This window comes from Palaemon carinicauda, chromosome 41 (genome assembly GCF_036898095.1).
Source record: "Palaemon carinicauda isolate YSFRI2023 chromosome 41, ASM3689809v2, whole genome shotgun sequence".
Taxonomy (NCBI): Eukaryota; Metazoa; Arthropoda; class Malacostraca; order Decapoda; family Palaemonidae; genus Palaemon; species Palaemon carinicauda.
In genome coordinates this window covers 53,900,496-53,925,915 of record NC_090765.1, presented here as the reverse complement: position 1 = coordinate 53,925,915, position 25,420 = coordinate 53,900,496, and the positions used below count along the sequence as shown (strand labels likewise).

The 25,420-nt window shown below is 35.4% G+C and overlaps 1 long non-coding RNA gene across 2 annotated transcripts in view; it reads right to left on the bottom strand.

The window, feature by feature from the left end:
* Positions 1–25,420, bottom strand: part of LOC137632663 (uncharacterized) — a 290,790-nt gene that overhangs the window by 179,647 nt on the left and 85,723 nt on the right. For both annotated transcript variants that reach the window (XR_011042076.1, XR_011042077.1), the window contains exon 3: positions 4,337–4,404. This is a non-coding gene — a long non-coding RNA (uncharacterized lncRNA). The remainder of the gene's footprint in view (positions 1–4,336; positions 4,405–25,420) is intronic.

The following is a 25,420-nucleotide window of genomic DNA, read 5'->3' as shown; positions in this document are numbered from 1 at the left end:
ACTTTTGGATATGAAACATTAAAAAAATTCATCACGTGCAAACAAAGTACGAGAAAGCATCATTTGTGCAAATAACATAATACGAGAAAGCATCATTTGTGTAAAAAAAATTACGAGAAAGCATCACTTGTGCAAATAAAACAAAACGAGAAAACAATTTTGCAAATAAAATACCAGAAAGCATTACATTTACAAATAAAATAATACAAAAAAGCATAAATTTTACAAATAATACAAAGCATTAATTTGTAAATAGAATAAGAAAAAGCATCCCTTTGCAAATAAAACAATACGATAAAGCATCGTTTGTGCAAATGAAATACGATAAAGCATCGCTTTTACAAACAAAATGGACACGTGAAAGCAGCCCATTGTTAGCAGTGGAAAATACCAAGAATGCGTTCGTAGTCGATAACATTGTTAGCCGTGTGCTGCATGGCTGCTGCTGCTGCTGCTCCAAGTCCTTTGGGTGGAGTTTCCGGTGGCACGCATTTCCGCCCACACACAGCAGCACGCCCGTGCCCACTCCCACCCCAGACGCGCTTCGAATTCTAAATTCGCCCACGACCTTTGGTTAGGTTGATGCTGTGAGGGAGTATTGGTATAACTGGATATTTTTAAATATCGTTTAAAGATTATTTATGTTATAAAAATTGTTGTTGTTGTTGTTGTTGTTGTCGTCATCTATGTCGTGGTCAATCAACATTAAATCACGTGTGAAAAATCAAACTAAATTTCCATCACTCATTAATAATTTTCTTTTTATTTTTAAGGGAAGATTTTTACCAACATAATGAATCAAACTTGACTCTTACTGGCTCGGATAAATTCGAGAGAAAAATTATATATATATATATATATATATATATATATATATATATATATATATATTACATCTAATTGATAAAAAATACAGTAGATAAAAATCTATGATTATAAAGAAAACTTTAATTCTATCTATTAAATCAACGTTTCTTAAAAAGGTTAAAATCTTAAACAGAGAAAATTACTCGGAAACCGATAAATTGTCTGATAATGTTTTTCTGACCAAAAAATTAAAAATTCTGCCTTCCAAAAAATTAAATTTATATATATATATATATATATATATATATATATATATATATATATACAGTATATATATATATATATATATACAGTATATATATACATACACATATATATATATATATATATATATATATGTATATATACATATATACTGTATATAGGCTATATCGGACTCACGACTTTCTCTTTTACTAAATTCGCTACATAACTATTGGCAAAACATAAAAAATTCTGCATTTTAACTTTTGTGACAAAAAGAAAAGGTAACCTGCAGTAGTTATTACCAAACATATCCCATCGCTATTAGATGCTGTACATCTGCTCTGGCGGTAATTGGACCCTTAAAAAAAAAGTTAATTGCAATCGGAAGTTTACATCTGCTGGCGTCACCCCTCCCCCACTCCTTCCTATGCGCTGAAGCAGTCGTGCAAGCAGCATTTTCCCTTTGAAAATGATAATGGGAGAGAGACAGTTTGCCGAACAGTTCACCTGACTATAAATGATTGACAGTTCACCTGCTGTAATCAAGAAGTCTCTTCTCAGATGGGAGAGAGACAGTTTGCCGAACAGTTCACCTGACTATAAATGCTTGACAGTTCACCTGCTGTGATCAAGCAGTCTCTTCTCAGATGGGAGAGAGACAGTTTGCCGAACAGTTCACCTGACTATAAATGATTGACAGTTCACCTGCTGTAATCAAGCACTCTCTTCTCAGATTTCAAAGGTTTTAAATTGTATGCAATACAAAATTTTGATATTCTGCATCGATGAGAACAGGCATTGCCAGGCCTTGGATTAATGGACTTATTTTTAGTTCAGATATTCTGTAATATCACTTAATGATTTAAACACTGTTCGTGAATGGCAGAGGCAAGGGACAGTGACAATGCCAAAGCTAGCCAGGCAGTGCCCTAGAGACTGGCCATACGCTTTTATATATATATATATATATATATATATATATATATATATATATATATATATATATATATATATATATACGTATATTTACATATACACATACATATGTATATATATACACACACACACACACACACACACACACACATATATATATATATATATATATATATATATATATATATACATATAATTATATACACATACACACACACACGTGTGTGTATGTGTATATAATTATATATATATATATATATATATATATATATGCTGTATATATATATATATATATATATATATATATATATATATAATGATCATCAACTAAGCCTCCTCTCCACCTAGGCTAGGACCAGGGAGGGCCAGGCAATGGCTGCTGATGACTCAGTAGGGAGACCTATCGGCTCCCGCAAACCCCGCCCCCTTCTTATCCCACAAGGATGGTGAGGTTGCAGACACTACAAGAAACTATCGATCCTTAGCGTGACTCGAACCCCAGTCTAGCGATCGTCAGGGGCGAAAAATATCCTGTGATTAATGAAAAGTTTACCGATGTTATAATTAGACCTTTAAAACCGCAGGGCGATCAAGGCTGACACTTTGGGTATGGTTTCTGATCAAGGGTTGGTACGTTTTTTTGAAGGCAATATCCGGATGGCCTTCAATTTACAATACGGAATTTCTTCATTAACTTTTCTAGGTTAAAAATGTCCAGGGAAATCTCCATTCATTTTTCCCAGTCCATTCTAGAAGGAACTATCAGTCATGACCAATTAGGAATTACTCGTCTGGATTTAATCTGTGAAAGTTGCGAATCTATTTTGCAATAATCTGCAGTCCACTGACATTTCCTCTCGCGAATCATAGTTCACAGTTAGTTCACCGTTAAGTGATTGTGCAAACTACTGAATGAGTTGTCAAATAGTTTCCTGAACGTTTAATTCTTGAAAATTCACACGTATCGAGCTTAAAAACTATAAACTAGATGCGCAAAAAGTATTTGCTGATAATAGGAAAATCACGAAATCTTTTTTTCCCATTGACGAGTTTACCAAATCATCAAAACCCACAAATCAATTTATGCCGGTCCTCAATTGTTTTCATATCGTCAACTTCACTATTGCATCACCGGAAGTTGGGATTGTTGCACCCATACTTCCGGATGTACTCACGGCCTACATTCTTTCTGGTTAAATCATGCTCAGTGAAGTGGCACTGACATGCAACAAATGAACAGACCCAGACGTGTGCTAGTTTTCACTATTTAACTACTAAGAGGATTTGATCAATCACACACAAAAAAAATATGGATGATGGTATGTCACTAAAAAATATGGATGGTGGTATGTCACTAAAAAATATGGATGATGGTATGTCACTAAAAAATATGGATGATGGTATGTCACTAAAAATATGGATGGTGGTATGTCACTAAAAAATATGGATGATGGTATGTCACTAAAAAATATGGATGGTGGTATCTCACTAAAAAATATGGATGGTGGTATGTCACTAAAAAATATGGATGATGGTATGTCACTAAAAAATATGGATGGTGGTATGTCACTAAATCTCCAGATGACAGAATTGATAAGTCAAATCCTGGCCAGATTGCGTAAACTGTTCTCAACGTCTTGGGAAATTATTTAGAATAATAATAAAAAAAAACAACAACAACGTTTTACCAGCCCAATCAGTTAAACTTGACCCTTACAAAGCTGGTTCGAATAAATTCTGGATGGGAAACACTACATGTATAAATCCTATTTATCAAAAAACATAATAGCTATAAGATGAATATTTTTTTTAAATCTATGATAAATTAAAATTCAAATATTATCTACAAAACCTATGCTTCTCAAAAACGTTAAATTTTGAAAACGGAAACTCAGAATACGATTAAATGTCTAAATTTTTTTTTCTTACCAAAACATAAACTTAAAACTTCACAGTCGCAAAAATTAGATTATGAAACGATTTTCTTTCTCCATAAATGTAATTCTCGAATTATTCTAATGGGTTCGGTGTTAATTAAACATTAACATAAAGAAATTATAAATAGCCTTAACCAAAATCAAAATAACGAGACAGATTAATAATAAAAAAAAAAAATCTCACATAAGAAATACATTACAACAGCAAAAAAAAAAAATATGTAAATGAGATTACAGAGATGGCGCCCATAATGAAAACATCAAAATAAGCTTATTAAACCAGGAAGGAAGAAGGCGATGGACCGTATTGGGAAAGTTATTGAAGGGAATAAAGCGCCTGACAGAGACTGATACAGGTTAATGATGGTGGGATGCCCAGAGCTGAAAGTGATGAATTGTTAACCACTTACCTTCTCTCCTTGCTGTGCCCGGGGGGCAAAGCCCGAGTCTGGGTAGGTCAAGGGCCTCTTTGCTTCCCCTGCAAGAAGGAAATAGAGAAATTTTACTAATATGCTATAATCTACACTTTGAAGGTTTTAAATGCCACTCGTATATGGCAGATGCAAGGGGCAGTGGTATAAGTCCTTTTTTATAGTTTATATATGAAATATCCGTTTTAATGTTATTAAATGTTTTATGTTATAATATACACTTTGAAGGCTCAAATGCCACTCGTGTATGGCAAAGGCAAGGGACAGTGGTATAAGTCTTTTTTTTTATAGTTTATATATGAAATATCTGTTTTAATGTTGTCAGTGTTTTTTAAATATTTTAATTTTTCATTACTTCTTATATCGTTTGTTTATTTCTTTTCCTCACTGGTGTAATTTTCCCCTATTGGAGCCCTACGGCTTATAGCATCTTGCTTTCCCAACTACGATTGTAGCCTAGCTAGTAATAATAATAATAATAATAATAATAACAATAATAATAATAATAATAATAATAATAATAATAATAATAATAATAGATTCAATGAGGTTTACAATAATAAATGTTTCATAATTGGGTAATTGAGAAATAGATGAATATCTACCAGTCAGTAACCAGACCAGTAACTTAAATACGAATACAGTACAGAACATCACAGGTGACTGTGATTCCAGTCTACCCCTGTCATAATTAACCGTTAATGACAAATAACTTCGAAAGGTGTTTTCATAATAACTTGTCTTGCCCCACAGAACAGCTTCAGGGCCAACGAACAAAGAAGATTGGTTTACATCCACCTGGATTATTATGAATAAAAGGGTCATCGACACCCAAGCACAGGAAACGCGAATCTGTAAAATTTGGATGTTTAGGGTCAGTCGTTTCAGCATCAGGTAATGGAAAGCAATCATCACCAGTGTAAAGGTATGTATTTTTTAACATATATTGACCCTTTGTATAAGTGAATCTTCTCTCTAATTTCATTGAATTAGTGATTGACATTACTATTCTACTGTCTTGGGTTAAGAGTTCTCTTGCTTGAGGGTACACTCGGACACTATTCTACTTTATTTCTCTTTTTGTTTTGTTAAATTTTTTATAGTTTATATAGGGAATATTTATTTTGATGTTCCTGTTCTTAAAATATTTTACTTTTTCTTGTTTCCTTTCCTCACTGGGGTATTTTCCCTGCTGGCGCCCCTGGGCTTATAGCATCCTTCTTTTTCAACCAGGTTTGTAGCTTAGCAAGTAATAATAATAATAATAATAATAATAATAATAATAATAATATGTCTTTTGACAATATCATATTACTCTATGCACAGTAAAATTTCTATTATTTTATTTACATCTAAAAGAAGGACGAGGAATACCTTGAATTATTGACAAGTTTACATGCAGTTAGCTCACTTGCCAAGTATATAAATGCAGCCAGAATGGAGAGTTACCCTTAAGGGTGTGTATGGAGTCTTGCTGCTTTATAGAAGCGTATATTATGAGACAGGCATTGAACGTGAGATATAAATGAGATACTCTGACGTATTAATAATTAATGAGAAAGTCAACCATTGGACAAAATTATTAACGACATACTCATAAGCAGAACTTAATTTTTAATGAGAAGGTCAAAAACTTAACAGATTTATTAATGAGATATGCAGACGGTGAACGCAATTATCAATGAGATACGCTTTTACCTATTTCTTTAAATTATTGTTTGTTTTTTAGGGGGGTAAGAATTTTATGTTACGTCCTTTTAATATAGTTTGCACTAAATTTAGGTCGAATTTGAGATTAGAAGATTCGAACTTCTTTAAGATGCTTTCAAAACATTTACTTTCCTAAAAGTTATTTAGAAGTTGAACTTAATCATTAATAATTTATTAATAAATAGAGAGAATTAATGAGATCTCATTATGGTGAAAAATCTTCATTAATGAGATGTTTAAAGATACCGAACGAAATTATTAGATACTCGAGCGACTGAAAGAAATTACTGATGTGATACTCTAATAATTATTATTATTATTATTATTATTATTATTATTATTATTATTATTATTATTATTATTATTACTGGCTAGGCTACAGCCCTAGTTGGAAAAACAGGATGCTATAAGCCCAGGGGCTCCAACAGGGGAAATACCCCAGTGAGGAAAGGAAATTAGGAAAAATAAATGAAATATTTTAAGAACAGGAACCACATTAATATAAATATTTCATATATAAACTATAAAAACTATAATGAGATACTTAGACGCTGAATAAAGTTAAATTTAGTCATCATCAAAAGCATTTATTAAAAATAGTTACAATCATTATCAGTAGCATTTAAAAAAAAGTTAAACCAGATTCCATGAGTTATAAAAACATTGCTTTGGGTTTCTGGAAATACATTACTTTGGGTTTCTAGAAAAATATCACTTTGGGTTTCTAAAAACATTTTACTTTGGGTTTATAGAAAAATATTACTTAGGGTTTTTAGAAAAATGTTACTTTGGGTTTCAAGGAAAATTTTGCTTCGGGTTTCTAAAAAAAATATTGCTATGATTTTCTGGGAAAATAATGCTTTGGGTTTCTGGGAAAATATTGATTTGGGTTTCTGGGAGAATATTGCTTTGGGTTTCTATAAAAAAAAACATTGCTAAAAACATTGCTTAGGGTTTCTGGGAAAATCTTGCTTTGGGTTTCTAGAAAAAAAACATTGCTTTGGGTTTCTGGGAAAATCTTGTTTTGGGTTTCTTGGAGAATATTACTTTGGGTTTCTATAAAAAAAACATTGCTTTGGGTTTCTGGGAAAATATTGCTTTGGGTTTCTAGATACATTACTTTACGTTTCTGGAAACATATTACTTTGCATTTCTAGAAACATATTACTTTGGGTTTCTGGAAAAATATTGCTTTACGGACTGAATTTTAATAAAATAAATACCGTTTTCCTTTTTGGGTCACGGAATTTTCTCAAGAAAAAATTAATTATACTTATTAACGACGGGACTGGCGTGTATTGCACATATGTATTGTAATTAAGTAGTTTACCCAGCCATTTAATTAGCCCTAGTAAATAACAATTCAAACTCCGGTAAGTTAACTGAACTTTAACAACTATTTAAACTTCGGTAAGTTAATTATTAGCTTTATTCTAAACCTAGTTTTATCACAGTGTTCCCTTTATTCAATATTCGTTTATGCATGAAATTCACAAGAATTTGATTTCTTACATATTCACTATATTTTTATTTTTTAATTTTGGTCAAAATTCCGTTGATTTTCTGGAAGCTCCTCACTTGGACTTTGTTCAGTGTTGTTGTTGTTTCTCTCTCTCTCTCTCTCTCTCTCTCTCTCTCTCTCTCTCTCTCTCTCTCTCTCTCTCTCTCTCTCTCTCTCTCCAATCAACATCCTAACCCATCTGTAATCAATTTTTAGACAATATTGCCGAACACGACAAAACGCAGCTCAGACTTGTGGCTAAATGCTTAGCGTTGCTGCTTACCTAAGAAACTCGTGCGCAGTGTTTGAAGACTTTCGTCTCTGTCTTTCACTAACTTTACTTTATAGTTGTATGCTCGAGTACCTAAACATAGGTTTTCTAGTATATGCTATCCGCCAGTCATCTGCATTGCTTGTTGTCTCTTACTATTGATATGTTATTAGTATTCTTTTAATTAGATGTCTATCTTTAATTTTACTTCATTTGATGTTCAATTATTACCCAAGAGCAGATCCTTCGAACGATTGCAGTAAAAGTTTAGCAATGGGATTTAATGACTTGATTAATTCATGTGTAACTTGCTATTTTCCCTGTTGGAGCCCCTGAGCTTATAACATCCTGCTTTTCCAACTAGTGTTGTAGCTTACCAAGTAATAATAATAATAATAATAATAATAATAATAATAATAATGATAATAATAATAATAATAATAATAATAATAATAACAATAATAATAATAATAATAATAATAATAATAATAATAATAATATTTTTCGTGTGACCTACAACTGAACACTATGGCCCAGTAATTTAGTTTTGGCATCATAAAAAACTGCACTTCATAGACTGAAATTGTGAAAATTACGCTGTGCCCTTTCCATTGCAAATTCCATTAATCACTACGAAGCTCTGATGAAATTTTGTTTACGAAGTCAGGCATCTCTTCTTGACCGATTGAGTCAGCATCATCATTCACTAAAATTTCTGACAACAGCGGTTCATTTGCCTTCTGTTTTTCCTCGTGTTTTCGTCTAACTTTCATAATAGTTTATTTCTTATCTTATAGAAGAGAAGGCATACGTTATTAGTGTTTCTTTGTAACCAAACTAATGTATATGTAAATAACAAGGATGAAAATTACTTTGTTGGTATTCCCCTTATATACAATACGTTTAGTTTCTTGTTTAGATTTACACACACACACACACACACACACACACAAATAATTCTTGATTTCCTGAGTTGAGGTTCCGTGCCATATTTTCCAAAACCATACGAATCTGAACATGGTACTGTTTCCCTTAACCATATCCCATCGTAACTTGATGTTTTTTCTAAACCATATTCATCGTCACTCGGTAATATTTCACTAAACCACATCCAGCGTAACTTGGTAATATCCATGAACCGTAACCATCGGAACTTGGTAATATTTTCACGAAACCATATCCATCATAATCAGGGTATATTCCCTTAAACCGTATCCGTTGTAAATTTGTAATATTTCCCTACAATATCCTTCGCAACTTGGTAATATTTCTCATACAGTACCAATATTAACTTTATAATATTTCTCATACCATATCCATCGTAACTTTGTGATATTTCCCTAAACCATATCCATAATAACCTGGTAATATTTCCACTACCATCTCCACTGAGAAATATTGGGTTTTTAATGTCTTCAAATTGTTAATCTAGTGGCCTGGTGGTAGCATCCTTGCCTGGTGATTGCTAGATTGGAATTAGTCCTTCTCCAATTCGATAGTTCCTTTGGTCGCCGCAACCACGCCATCCTTGTGAGCTAAGGATGGGGATGGGGGAGCCTATAGGTCTGCTTGCTGAGTCATCAGCAGCCATTGCCTGGCCCTCCTTAGCCCTAACTTAGGTGGAAAGGGGGCTTGAGGGCTGATCATATGTGATCAGTCTCAAGGGCATTGCCCTGCTTAATAGGGCAATGTCACTATCCTTTGCCTCTGCCATTCATGAACGGCCTTTAAACCTTCCAACAGTTCCTTTAATATTATCCTGTTTTATCCAGCATCAGGGAATGACTGTTAAGGCTCTCCTCCTTACACAATCCTCATACCATATTTGTCTTTCCACTGGCGGCAGTCCTCTGTGCTCGGTAAGTCCTCAGCTTGCGTCACTGGCACAAGGAGTTATTATATACATTTTAAACATAACGTTCTTCCTACTTTCATCTAATTCCAATTCAATCTTTCTCTTGCATTTATCAGATGATGGTATGAATCAATTAGCAAAATCATATTCTCCCGGGATATTATTCGGGGTATTTTTTTTTACTCTTGAAATGGTATTTTAAAGAAAATTATGTATATTTAACACAAAACCAAAATCCGTGCGTAAGAAAACACCCTTATATATATATACTGTGTATATATATATATATATATATATATATATATATATATATATATATATATATATATATAGGTATATTGAATATATATATATATATATATATATATATATATATATATATATATATATATATATATATATATATAGTTAATTATTATTATTATTATTATTATTATTATTATTATTATTATTATTATTATTATTATTATTATTATTATTATTGCTTGCTAAGCTACAACCCTGGTTGGAACAGCATGATGCTATAAGACCAGGGCTCCACAAGGGAAAATAGCCTAGTGAAGAAAGGAAACGAGGAAAAAGTATACCATTTCAAGAACAGTAACAAAATTAAAATAAATATTTCCTATATAAACTATATACTTTAACAAAACAAGAGAAAGAGAAATGAGATAGAAGTGTGTGCCCGAGTGTACCCTCAGGCAAGAGAACTCTTACCCAAGACAGTGGAAGGCCATGGTACAGAGGCTATGGCACTACCCAAGACTAAAGAACAATGGTTTGATTTTAGAGTGACCTTCTCCTAGAAGAGCTGCTTACCATAGCTAAAGAGTCTCTTCTACTCTTACCGAGAGGAAAGTAGCCACTGAACAATTACAGTACAGTAGTTAACCCCTTGGGTGAAGAAGAATTGTTAGATAATTTTAGTGTTGTCAGATGTGTGAGAACAGAGGAGAATATGTAAAGAATAGGCCAGACTAGTCGGTGTATGTGTAGATAAAGGGAATATGAACCGTAACCAGAGAGAAATTTCCAATGTAGTACTGTCTGGCCAGTCAAAAGGACCCCATAACTCTCTAGCGGTAGTATCTCAACTGAGTACGGACATGAAACTGAATTATTATTAAATCATAAATATAAACTACCGAAACCTAATCGAAACGATTATCAAAACTACAATATATATATATATATATATATATATATAGAGAGAGAGAGAGAGAGAGAGAGAGAGAGAGAGAGAGAGAGAGAGAGAGAGAGAGAGAGAGAGAGAGAGAGAGAGAATCTTCCCAAACCTAATCGCACAGTCACAAAATAAAAAAAAAACACATCACCTCACAGCATCAGAAAGTGCGATAAAGAGTTTGCACTCGTAGATTGCATTTGTTAACCCTGATTGGTGTGTGAGGCCTGACTCCCTCCCTCCCTCCCTCCCTCCTCGCGCAGCTGGTTCAGAATGCCATCGGGGCCCTTCATGGCGAGAGCTTTATACGGACGTGGATCGAATATTATACTCTCTCTCTCTCTCTCTCTCTCTCTCTCTCTCTCTCTCTCTCTCTCTCTCTCTCTCTCTCTCTCTCTCTCCCGTAATATCTTTTTTGGGGCGAATGTTCCTGCCTTGCATGAATGAAGGTCGCGTATTCAGGGACCCAGCTTAAAGGGGGCTTTATTGCATTGGGCTTTGGAATTCGGTTTGTGCGGCTAATGATGGCTTATTAATATTTTTTTTCATTGCTCTGATATGTGTTTCAGGTGCAGTTCGTGTTATGCAAGAGTGACACGCGTACGTGTAACACACACACACACATGCTGTGTATACATACACACACACACACACACACATATATATATATATATATATATATATATATATATATATATATATATATATATATATATATATATATATCCATCCTGCCCTTTCTGAGTGGAGATACCATACCGTGGTGAAAGAATGTGTGTATTTCCATGATTACCAAGGCTGCAATAATCAGGGGCACCCATAATAGGTTGGTTTGCTGTGAGCGATCAGACTAAAGTCTCCCACCATCATCAATCCGCAGTTGCCCAGAGAGATGAAAACTTGCCAAACCCCAGACATGAATGATATGTCCGAGGCCTATGTCCTGCAGTGGACTAGAAATGGCTAAATGTTTTTTTTATTGTTTATATATATATATATATATATATATATATATATATATATATATATATATATATATATATATATATACAGTATAACCTTCCACTTTCCAAATGTGGATGAAGTAGCTAGACCCAATATACAAAGAACATTATTTGATAATAACGTTAACCCAAGGCCCCCTTCTTACTTCTAAAAGACCGCGTGGATAAAAAGAATGAATAATACCTGCATAATCTGCTCTCTGACAACCTCCGAATACATCATTCATTAATGTAAGTACAATATGTACAACTTTGGTAGCTTACAGAGACTCACAGCACAACCTGCAGGGCATGATTTTCCGCGTTTGTTTGTTTCTGATTAGATATATTGAGGTGCGTGCGTACGTTCGTTCAGACAGAGGAAGTGAGTCTTCTTTGCATCAGGCGGGGCTACAGATAAAGGAGGGGGAGGGGGAGGGGGAGGGAGAGGGAGGAAGGGAGGGAGTACGCAGTTATGAGGGTCAGGCACTCGAGGGAAGTGACTAGGACTAGGAGCAGCTATGGGGGCGGGCACACGCAAACAGTCGAGTCAGTCAGTTAGCCGTTTACCCTGTTCATGTGAACACACATACCTGATCGGAGAGGAGCCGTTACATACGTGTAACCTTGCTACATTTACTACTAATATAAAGTGGGTGGCTTCAACTGCGCTTTAAATATCATGAAATATGAGTGAAAATATCATAACCTTTAATGTGCGAGAAAAAAAAAATGTTTGTTTTCTGCAAATCCTAAAAATTAAGCCATATATAGTGCCTTTCTACCAGATATTCAAATGAACAATAACATTGAAAAGGAATATTTTTCTAGGTGGGTCCAAGTGTTGTGTTTTCGTCTAGATGTAAACGATACGTATTTGGTCTTTAGCAAAAAACCCAGCTGGCATAAGGCCAACAATCTTGAAGAAAGAATCGTGGTTACGTTTATCATGTCGTACACGTTCAGGATGTTAACTGAAGTGCCAAGTATATGAGAACGTGGGTTGGTAACTTCCTACAGTAAACTCTTTGACTATCAACGATGATGATCTGTCATTGTTTCCATCATAAAATTCTAATGTTTAAAAGAAGTTACAACGACTTGGGGGTATATTGTGGAGCGCATTTACATCCCTTTTAAAGTATTACACTTTAATGCATGTAAATTAATATGATCTAAATTCGGTCCACTTGGTGAGCTAGGTGTGTGAGTGTACGCGGACGTAAGACCATTATTTTAGATATGATGTATTGTGTCATGAGGAGTTCCATACAAGGAATATCACAACTTTCATTTAGTGGTTCGTGTGAACATAGACCGGAAGAAAAAGTGTCATACAGTAAATGTAAACTAATTAACGTTCACAGCAGAGCATCGTGGAGATGAAAAAAAAATTAAGTAAAAGCATAGATTCAGTCAACCTTGTACGACTTAGTTTATGATTGAGGCCTACAGTAAAAAAATTTTTTAAGAGTAATTTCTAAAAATGTCTATGAGTAATTCCTAAAAAATCAGTCTGGATTAAATCTATACAGATATTCAAGTCTAGCATCCAAGTAAAAGTGTGCTTCGTGCATCGAGTGATTGTATTTGCATTACAAATTTACAGACATTTGTTTTATTGAATGGCATTATATGACTTGTTGATCATCTGTGTGTTTTGATCTACCCCCCCCCCCCACACACACACACACTTTCTCTCTCTCTCACCGAACCGTGCGAGACTGATGACAGCATTTTGTCCTGAAAGTAAACTAGAGTAATGGACGTCAAGTGAATGTGAGTGTCTCATATCCTGTCAGTCTGTCGAGTGTTTCCTCGCCACCCGTGACAGTCTGTGCGACGTGTTCGGGTGGGAGGAACGAAAGTGATGTAATAAGAGTCCAGGGAAGAGGAGGAGAAGGGAGAGGCCAGTACAGAGGATCCACGCAGCGTTGCTTCTGAGCTGACTCACCCCATACCTCGGCATCAAAGTCATCTGCCTTTTGATTAGAATAAGAGGTGAATGGTGTGCGGGTTAGCGGAACCCCACCCTCTTGTTTACTTTCGTTCTGTGCAATGACCTCTGCGGGTGAAATTGATTCCATATATTTTTTGAGAAATTTATTGGGCGGTGATTGAATATATATTGGACTTTACTTATGAATTTTGACCATAGGGGCTTTGTGCCATTGTCAGTGATTTAATTATTATTATTATTATCATTATTATTATTATTATTATTATTATTATTATTACTACTACTACTTGCTAAGCTACATCCCTAATTGGAAAACCAGGATGCTATTAGCCCAAGGGCTCCAACAGCTAAAATAGCACACTGTGCAACTGATGAGAGTATGTAAATGTTAAGAATTTTATCCAAGATTGAATGAAACAGGAACTGACAAATAAGAAATTGGTGGGCGCCACCCTTGAAAAACTTAGTCTGTGTGTATTTTCTACTGGATTTAATCATACTTCAGATTCAAAGTATCCCAATCTGAATAATTAAATAATTAAATAAATAAAAGCTGAAATGATCTTACAAATATTTATTAATTATTTATCGCTTTTCCTACACAAACGAGACTTGATTAGGCCTTTCAATGAAAATACAGTTTATAAATGAAATAAGTTTTAATGTTGCCAGTGTTTTTAAAATATTTTATTCTAATTGTTCATTACTTCTTACATCGTTTATTTCCTTATTTCCTTTCCTTACACCTCACAGGACTATTTTTCCCCATTGGAGCCCTTGGGATTATAGCATCTTCCTTTTCCAACTAGGGTTGTAATTTAGCTAGTAGTATTTATTTTCCCTATTGGAGCCCTTGGGCTTGTAGCATCTTCCTTTTCCAACTATGGTTGTAGTTTAGCTAATAATAATAATAATAATAATAATAATAATAATAATAATAATAATAATAATAATACGCTTCTTCTTCTTCTTCAGCCGTTAAAAACTCGAGAAACAAAAAGATAATCTTGCATGTGGTACTTTTGATATCAAGTAGCAATTCCGGTTGGGACGCCGTATCGTGTGACGAGGGCAAGTGTTCTCATAATCCGGAAATAGCAACATAAAAGATTGCTTTCCTCTTCCCCCTTGCATATATCTATTGCCTCTCTCGTTGTCGAGTCTAATTGTGCATTTCCTACGAAAAAAATGACCTCCCAATGGACAGTTCACTGGTAGATTAAAGGCTTAAAGGTCGCTCATGAATGGCAAAGGCAAGGGACAGTGACATTGCCCTAGCAATCAGGACAATGCCCTAGAGACTAACCATATATGATCAGCGCCCAAGCCTCCTCTCCACCCAAGGTAGGACCAGGGAGGGCCAGGCAGTGGCTGATGATGACTCATCAGATAGACCTATAGGCTCTCCCAAAGCCGTAACCTTAGCCCACAAGGCTGGTAAGGTTGCAGACACTAATGGCACTAACGAGTCAGAGCGGGACTCGAACACCCATCTGACAAACACCAGACAGAGACGTTACCAATCAGGCCACGGGTTAATTCAGTGTAGATTTGTCCTGGCCTTAGTAACATCTCTGCCTGGTGATGACATCACGGGGGTTCGACTCCAGCTCAAACTCGTTAGTTCCTTTAGTGCCTGCAACCTTACTATCCTTGTGAGGTAAGGATGGAGGGTTTGGGGAAGTTTGTAGATCTGCCTGCTGAGTCATCAGCAGTCATTACCTGGCCCTCCCTGGTCATATTATGGATGGAGAGGGGGCTTGGGCGATGATCATATGATATATGGTCAGTCTCTAGGGCATTGCCCTGCTTGCTAGGGGAATGTCACTGTCCCTTGTCTCTGCCATTCATGAGTTGCCTTTAAAAAGCAGAGATTTAAATCTTAAGGTTATTATTATTATTATTATTATTACTTACTAAGCTACAACCCTAGTTGGAAAAGCAGTATGCTATAAGCCCAGGGGCTCCAACAGGGAAAATAGCTCAGTGCGGAAAGGAAAAAAAGGAAAATAAAATATTCTAAGAAGAGTAACAACAATAAATATCTCCTATATAAACTATAAAAACTTTAACAAAACAAGAGGAAGAGAAATAAGATAGAGTGTGCTCGAGTGTACCCTCAAGCAAGAGAACTCTAACCCAAGACAGTGAAAGGCCATGGTACAGAGGCTATGGCACTACCCAAGACTAGAGAACAGTGGTTTGATTTTGGAGTGTCCTTCTCCTAGAAGAGCTGCTTACCATAGCTAAAGAGTCTCTTCTACCCTTACCAAGAGGAAAGTGGCACTGAACAAGTACAGTGCAGTAACCCCTTGGGTGATGAAGAATTGTTTGGTAATCTGTGTTGTCAGGTGTATGAGGATAGAGGAGAATATGTAAAGAATATGCCAGACTATTCAGTGTGTATGTAGGCAAAGGGAAAATGAACCGTAACCAGAGAGGAGGATCCAATGTAGTACTGTCTGGCCAGTCAAAAGACCCCATAACTCTCTAGCGGTAGTATCTCAACGGGTGGCTGGTGCCCTGGCCAACCTACTACCTTTATTAGTATATCAAAATTAATTACAATATTGAGAAATGCCAGGAACTGCTTTGCATTGACAACATAGAAATTTTAGATTTCTGGATTTTTTTTTTAAAACGGAATTAGTTCTTTATTTTTTTAGCTGAAAGGAGAATGGTTGCCAATAGCTAACTAACAATGGAAGGGAATAGTTTGGAAAGTTAAGTATAAGAGTGTGGCTCAACCACTATTTTACTTATCTACAGATACATTTTTTGTAGTTTTAAAATCAAATTAGTGCAATAATCTATAATTGAGAATTTGATTTATGGTTTATGTTTGCCAGCAATTTTATTTATACCAAACTTTGTTCGTTCGGCGGAGAAATTATATCTAAACCTGATAATTTCGGTTTATTTCATTATTTAGTTTTGCTATTGGGATATTGTTTTATGCTCTTGCCTGAGGGGTAGGCACAAGCACACTACTCTATCTGCTTTCTTACTTCCTTTCCTCACTGGGCTATTTTTCTTGTTGGAGCCCTTGGGCATCCTGCTTTTCCAACTAAGGTTGTAACTTAGCTAATAATAATAATAATAATAATAATAATAATAATAATAATAATAATAACAATAATAATAATGGTTTTAGTATAAAACAGGATTATTTTTATTTATACCATATTTAGAGTTCTTTGGTTAGCGGTATAAAACTGATATCGCAGTCTACTCCATTATTTTGGATTCCAACATGAGTGAATATGGGTCACATGGCCCTTCGATGGGGCCAGGGAGGATATTCATCGCCCAGGTGCAACAACGGAATACACTACAGTTGTTCTTGGAGTAAAAGCTGGGAGAAGATGTGGAGTAAAAGTTGGGAGAAGATCCAGAGTAAAAGTTGTGAGAAGATCTGGAGTAAAGTAGTGAGAAGATCTGGAGTAAAGTAGTGAGAAGATCTGGAGTAAAGTAGTGAGAAGATCTGGAGTAAAGTAGTAAGAAGATCCAGAGTAGAAGTTGGGAGAAGATCTGGAGTAGAAGTTGGGAGAAGATCAGGAGTAAAGTTGTGAGAAGATCTGGAGTAAAGGTTAGAAGATCGGGCAACTAGAGAGAACGTGAAGATCTGGAGAAAAAGATGCGTGAAGATCTGGAGTAAAAGGTTCGAGATCTGTAGTAAAAGTTGCGAGAAGATCTGTAGTAATTTGGAGTTAAAGTTGCTAGAAGATCTGGAGTAAAAGTTGCGAGAACTGACAGCAAGATAGATAGAAATGAATTAGGAACTACAGTACAGCAAATTTCTTAAAAAAAATTAATAACATGTTTTTTTATTCAAACTGAATAGTTTTGGTTTAATATTTGTTCAGTAGGCATTATAATCATTAAGAAAATTAATAACAATCTTATATTTTTGGTTTATAGATTATTTACTTTTAGAAGGGTGTTTTGTAAGTAATCCTGATAATTTGGTTTAATTCATTCCAATTTTTCTTCTTTAATTTTCTTCATTAAGGAGTTTTGATATACTGATGATTTCTTTTTGTCCTCCAACAGGGAATTTCTTTATAACCTGTTAATTATGCCTTACATTGTTCGGTAATGAGTGTTGATATATGTTATTTGTTTCTATTTTAGTTATTGTTTTGTTGAGTAATCTTTTAACCCTCAGTAAACTTGATTTGGATCTGGTATTTTCTGATTTATGAATTGTATTTGGTGGCAATTATTATTACATAGACTGAATTATGTACTTTTATTTTTTATAATTTTGTTAAAAATACTTAATTAAAGTTTCAATTAAAGCTTGAAATACGTTGACAGATACATTGATAGTTGAAACACGGATTAATTCAATGTAGCAGAAAACTTTAAATATTAAGCTAATTAGTATATCAAACCTAATTAAATATTGAGAGATGTCAAAAATTGCTTTGCATTGACAACATAAATATTTTATCAGTTTCTGAAGATTTCCTTTATTTGAGGGTCCTCAAAAATATACATTTGCAGGCACAGTACTGCATCCAATGGAGAAATTCAAAGACGTCATTACCAAGTTCTCAACAGGAAACAGCTTTAATCTCTGCTGAGGTTCTCAACAAGAAAATGCTTCAATCTCTGCCAAGACTCTCAACACGAAACTGCCTTAGTCTCTGCCAATTCTCAAATGGCAACTGCTGTAATATATGCCATGGTTCTCTCAACAGGAAAATGCTTTAATCTCTGCCGAGGATCTCAACAGGAAGCGACTATAACCTCTGCCAATATTTTCAACACGAAACTGATTTAATCTCTGCCAATTCTCAGTAGGAAACTGGTGTAATCTCTGCCAAAGTTCTCAACACGAAACTGTTTTAATCTCTACCAAGAATCTCAACAGGAAACTGCTATAATCTCTGCCAAGATTCTGAACACGAAACTGCTTTAATCTCAGTCAATTCTTAGCAAGAAACTGCTGTAATATCTGCTAAGATTATCAACAGGATGCTGCTTTAATCTCTGATAATTATCAGTAGGAAACTGGTGTGATATCTGCACAGGTTCTTAACAGGAATCTCCACTAATCTCTGCCAAAGATCTCAACATAAAACTGATATAATTTTTGCCAAGAATCTCAACAGTAAACAGCTTGAATCTCTGGCATTCTCAGTAGGAAACTGCTGTAATCTCTGCAAAGGTCTTCAACAGGAAACTACTTTAATCTTTCCTAAGGTTCTCAACAGGAAGCTGCTTTAATCTTTCCCAAGGATCTCAACAGGACCAACAGGAAACTGCTATAATCTCTGCCAAGATTCTCAACAGGAAACTGTTTTAATTTCTGCCAAGGATATCCATAGGCATCTGCTTTAATATCTGCCAATGTCCTCACCCAGAAACTACTTCAACCTGCCAAAATTCTCAATGGGAAACTACTTTAATCTCTGTCTATATTCTCAACAGGAAACCGCTTCAATTTCTGCCAAGATTATCAATAGGACACTGCTCTAATATCTGCCAAGGTTCTCATCAGGAAACTGCTTTAATCTCTGCCAAGATTCTCAGCAGGAAACTGCTGTAATCTATGCTAAAATTCTCAACAGGTAACTGCTTTAATCTCTGCCAAATTTCTCAACAGGTAACTGCTTTAATATCTGCCAAAATTCTCCACAGGAAACCGCTTTAATCTCAGCCAAAATTCTCCACAGGAAACCTCTTTAATCTCTACCAAAATTCTCAACAGGAAACTACTTTAATCTCTGTCAATATTCTCAACAGGATACTGCTTTAATCTCTACCAAGATTATCAACAGGACACTGCTCTAATATCTGCCAGGATTCTGAACAGGACATTGCTGTAATCTATGCCAAGGTTCTCATCAGGATACTGCTTTCATCTCTGCCAAGATTCTCAGCAGGAAACTGTTGTAATCTATGCTAAAATTCTCAACAGGTAACTTTTAATCTCTGCCAAATTTCTCAACAAGTAACTGCTTTAATATCTGCCAAAATTCTCATAAGGAAACGGCTTTAAACTCTGCCGAGATTCTCAGCAGGAAACTGCTGTAATCCCTGCCAAGGATGTCAATAGAAAACTGCTATAATATCTGCCAAGATTCCCAACAGGAAACAGCTTTAATCTCTGCCAAGATTCTCAGCAGGAAACTACAGTAATCTATGCCAAGGTTCTCAACAGGACACTGCTGTAATCCTGGCCAAGGTTCTAAACCGGAAACTGCTTTAATCTCTGCCAAATTTCTTTACAGGAAACTGCTTTATACTCCCAAGGTTCTCAACTGGACACTACTTCAATCTCTATCATAGTTCTCCACAGGAAACCACTTTAATCCCTGCTATGACCTGTGTCTACATATTCTTCTTAAAGATTGTCGTGTCAAAGTCTCTCTAGTTAGGTTGTGGGAAGTTGCAATATTCGGCGGAAAGCAATATTGCACTTTCCCCGGCCTAAGTAGTGATGGCATTATCAGCGTATTTGATGAAAAAAGGAAAATGGTAAAAAATCATCAGATGTATGAATATGTAGCAAACCAGGTAAGGGCGAGTGCATCTTTGTAGGTTAATCAAATTGCACTAGTCCCGGCCTGCTGTGCTAACAAGAAAAACTTCTAAATTGTTGTTCTCTTCAAGAAGGATACACAGTTTAGGAAGAAACATTATTTTACAAAGGTTTGTAAGAACAGAGTATAGTGTTTGAAATTTTGATGCTAAGAAGATCAATGATGACAGTGGTATTCTTTTTAAGTTAGAAGTTAACATTCATAATTTACAACACATGTATACATTTTGCTTGATAATTATTCTAATTTTGTAACTGATTGATTGACTGGTTTATTCAACTGACATCACAACATTGTAGAACATTAACACCTAACAAATGTTTATGCATACACACTACATCATTAAAGGTTAAAAATTAAATTCATACAGATCATGTATACCCATAAATCAGATCATTTACACCCGTGAATTAAGTAAAAAAATATAGCGAAAAATACAACAGTTGAGACTGTATTCCCTAATGTTTAAACTAATCCAAGTAGGATTCAAGATTACATTTTTTCTTATTAAATAAATTAACTTCAAATTGTCTAATTTTGATCTCTGATATTTATACACATCCACAAACTATGTAAGCTTGGAGAAAAATATTATATACTATTGATATTTATAAACATCAACTAACTATGTAAGCTTGGAGAAAAATATTATATACTATAACTAGAAGGTGGGTTTACCTCACTTTAGAGCGGTAACCACTTTATCTTTAAACATTTTCAAAATTTAAATTTTTACTGTAGAATCTTGGTGCAACATACTGTACTAGGGATCCTTTGAATGCTAAATATTAGCCTAAAGCTGACCCTTCAAGTACCATTACTAACAGAACTTGCCAGTTATGGCTACTTTGAATACCTCATAATTGAAGTAAATCGTTTTCTTTTACATAGAGAATTACAAGGAGTTCAGCATTAGGTAGTACCTAAATAATTATCTTTACTAGAAAAACAAGAAGTAAAATTGCTATATTGTATATTAGCAGCTCAACGGCATACATTACTTGGAAGTATACATGGCGGAACACTTGATTTGGAATCAGGGAACCAAACACACAACTAGAGATGGTGACACAGTAATTGACAGACAATGAGGATGCTGTCTAGCATGCAACGTGGGTCAAGGTGCAATTGTACACCATGACCCACATGATGACAGAATCTTTGGAGTCTTGCTTTGCTCTCAACCTTCAACTTGCCCGAAATTTTCCAAATGAATACATATGTTTCAGGAAAACTTATTTTACTTCATTATTTTCTAATTTCTAGTTGTCAATATTATTGTGCAATTTTTTCAAAACTTTCAAAATCTTATTTATCTAGGATAGTAAGTCTTTCTTCAAGAGGCTATTGTGAAGGTTGTTGACAAAGTCATGATGTTCAAATTTTAAAAGCAATTGATACTATAATTTTGTAGTTACCCATGTTCTAGATTGCATAAATAATTTATTTAGCAGTAAGGTTCCACTTACAGAGCCTTCTGGATGTGAATAATTATGCATACGCAAATAAATATGGTTGTAGTACTCTTTTTTTTTTGGTTTCTTTACTAGTGTTAAAGTTGTGCTAATTTGTTATTTTCCCACAGATGCGTGAGTGTGTGTTCTGACGATGGCTGACAAAGAAAAAGTTTCTGGTTTGCTGCTATATCTCAAAGAATGTGACATAATAGAAGTCATCTGGATAATGGACAAAAAGATATTGAGCTACAGTATATGAAATTCGTCATCATCAAAGTTTCATTGAAAAAATTTTAAAGTTACTACTGGTTAACAATTTATTTAGATTTTATCTTTAAGGGTTGAAAAGCAAAACTAATTCTCTACATTTTTGTATCTTGATCCCATCCCTGGCACTTTTGAGGCACCTAAGGTTCTACATGCAAGAGTATACTGCATTAACACCACCTAAGGTTAAACCGTCAGTGTGCACTTTGAAAGACTCAGATCAGAAGGTAAGTACCTCTCGGCTTCTGAGTTGGAGCCATATCCACCCTCCAAGCAGTTTCGTGGCTTGACCAGTGGTCATACTACGTAGCATACTTTGAGAGGATGACGGGATTTCATCTCCTGACTCACTGGAAAGCTACTGGAGATTTGTGCAGTCTCGTGGAAAGGAAGTGATCTTATTGACACTCCAGGCAGCAAACCAGTGGGCCCACTAGGTGCTAAGGTGTCCCAATTTTTAAAACATATAGGTCCCTGGGTTAGCACTGACCCTTCAAAACGCTTTGGTGGGGAGGGTGCATGTCACTTTTAGCAAGGATTTATGTATAGGCTGCTGTGAAGATAGAACTGCTTTGTAATACTCCTTGGTATACTGCACAGCTCCTACAGAGGGCTCTGGCTCTTTGAGGGCATCCGCAGACAAGCCTTCTAGTGTGGTTATGCCTACAGGTTTGATGGGGAAGGTTGCCATGACCTTCTCTTAAGATCTCTTTAAGGACCACCAGTAACTTTTACTGGGAAGGCTCCTGCTCATGCACAGTCCTTCCCAGGGCACCAACCTGACCAGTTCAAAAAGGGAAGCAGAAAGAGGTAAAGGGGGATGCTTATGTTGGAATAGGTACTTACTATCTATTTTGGAATGCCTGCCATCTGCTACCTTGCAATCCAATAGCCTTCGTAACTATCCTTCAACATCCCAAAAACCCTAGCATTGTTGCAAATTTTACTCAATGATGTTTGTGACAGATCTCTGGGCTTCTACAGTCACTCTTCTTGGTGGCGAGGTCAACTGGAGCCTGGAGACCAGCCATCAACCTCTCACCCCTGAACTAGTTTGTACCACAATCAGATTCCTGAATGAAGCCGTACAAACTGTACCGAGTTCCATCATAGAATAAGATTACAAGCTTTCAGTGGATCTGAAGGATCCGTACTTCCTAGTATCCAATCATCGGTCCACACTGTACACTGCTCTCTAAGTGTTTACTCAAGTGTTCACAATGTTGGCAGCTTGGTTCCCACTTGGACTAGACACATCCTTTGATGTATCTCAATGATTCGTTGATTCCAGCCTCCTAGGAGAGGCAATTACCACAGATATAAATCACCTTCTTGCCTTTTTATCCAGTCTAGGGATTTTGATAAATTGGAAGAAATTAAAGCAGAAGTTGAAGTATTTGGAATTCTGATAGACATGACACCAGCATGAGTCCTTCCATCAGATGATGGCATTAGCTAAGTCACAGAGGTAGCTATATGGTTTTAAACAGATGGTTTTTCAAGCTCAACATAAGCTAAATCTCCCTGGCCACCTTTCTTCATTGAAGAATCCTTCTACTCCAGGGCGTCACAGACATAAAATCAAGAGATCCCTTCAGTAGTGTTGGAGTATCACTGGTTGGCCTTCAAAAATCCCACTTTCTATCTTTATCTCGTGGGACAGAAGGTATAGGTCGATCATACCTGTTGTCTAAATGAAGGAACCTCACCAAGGAAGTCCCTCTTAACTCTCCACCTCCTGACGTGCAACAGTTTTCAGATACGTCAAAGGAGGGTGGGGTTATTACCTGGGAGACCTGATCATGTTAGGTGTGTGATCAGCAGAAGAAAGGCATTTACATATCAATGTTGCATATAGTACAGTCTGGGTGGTCCCTACTTCATTGTGTAGCAGAAAGGCTTTTTGCCTTGTGGGGCTCACTGGCAATTGACCTGTTTGTCACACTGCTAGACAGGAAGCTGCTGGTGTTCTGTTCCCCATTTCAATCCACGAGTACTTTCGAACACCCATGGTATCATCTGGATACATACAACTATCCACTATTTAGTCTTGTTCGTTTGCAGAATAATTGGGTGCCGATCACACCTGGTCTCAAGATTAATTAACTAAAGTTAATTAACTAAAAACACCCGTTTAGAACTGAAATAGTTCAAGGCAAGGTGGTCTCAGTTTTTTTTTAAACATTTAAAATCTATCCTAAGTAGAGGAACAAATTTTTTTGGTAAGGGTCTATCATATTTATGAAATCTGCCAAAATAGAAGTTCACAAAAGAATTATCTATTATTAAATACTTTCGTCATTCAGCCTTATAACTGTAAACCTTTTAGTGATTATTCTACTCTTCCTATACCATTTTACTTAAACTTAGAAGAGAGTTGGAAGTAACAACCTGGGAAGGATCCAGCTTAACCAAGAACTGTTAAACTAGACAATGGGAAATTTTAACAGACAAACTTTAGACAGATTATTTTGTTTGGAAAGGTGAGTGAAATGAAAAGTGAGGTACGTGTGAAAATATCAAAGAATTATTATTATTACTATTATTACTTCCTAATTACTTGGTGATAAATTTTCCTTGACACAATTTATATACTTTTTATGGATAAAGCCTCAAGATTATTGTACTGGTAAATGTTACATTCTACGTAGTAAAGTAGTGTGCGGTAAAACACACTGTAAATTCATCTTTGCATAGTTCGAGTGAACAGTATGTAAACAAAAGAAAAAAAAGCTTGTTTGCTTCAAGTCTTCACTTAGTGAGCAAGTGAAGACAGCATTAGTCATCCTTTCCTTCATCATAACTGCTTGAAATAAAAGAACAAATAATGTCAATTTCAGTCAGGCAATTTTTCCATTCGCCTCTACCGAGTCTTTTAATATTCTTTCATTTCTATTCCAGGTTAATGTAGAGGTCACTACATCTAGACATCTGAAATGAGTGCCGGAAAGTGCCACAACCAGGTGATGATTCAGTTTGCATCACACAAGTAATTGAAGTTGCGAATATACTTTCAATCAGTTATAGCAGGTAAAAGCTTTTGAATATATGACAACCTGAATGTGTAAGTGGTCTCTTTAATTCATGACTTAATCAATTTATTCCCTCATGACAACTTAGATTACTTTTTTGGTATTTCTGCGGGTCTCAAAGAGCATGTCATAGATTAAAATCTGTTGAATTGTTCAATCAGTTTTTAATCATTTCTCAAAGATGAAGATTCTTTGGATACCTTTAAAAACAAAATTACCTAAAAACTTTTCATAACTAGAAGTCTTGATCCTTACATTAAATTTTGAATGGAGCCTTAATGATATCTTGT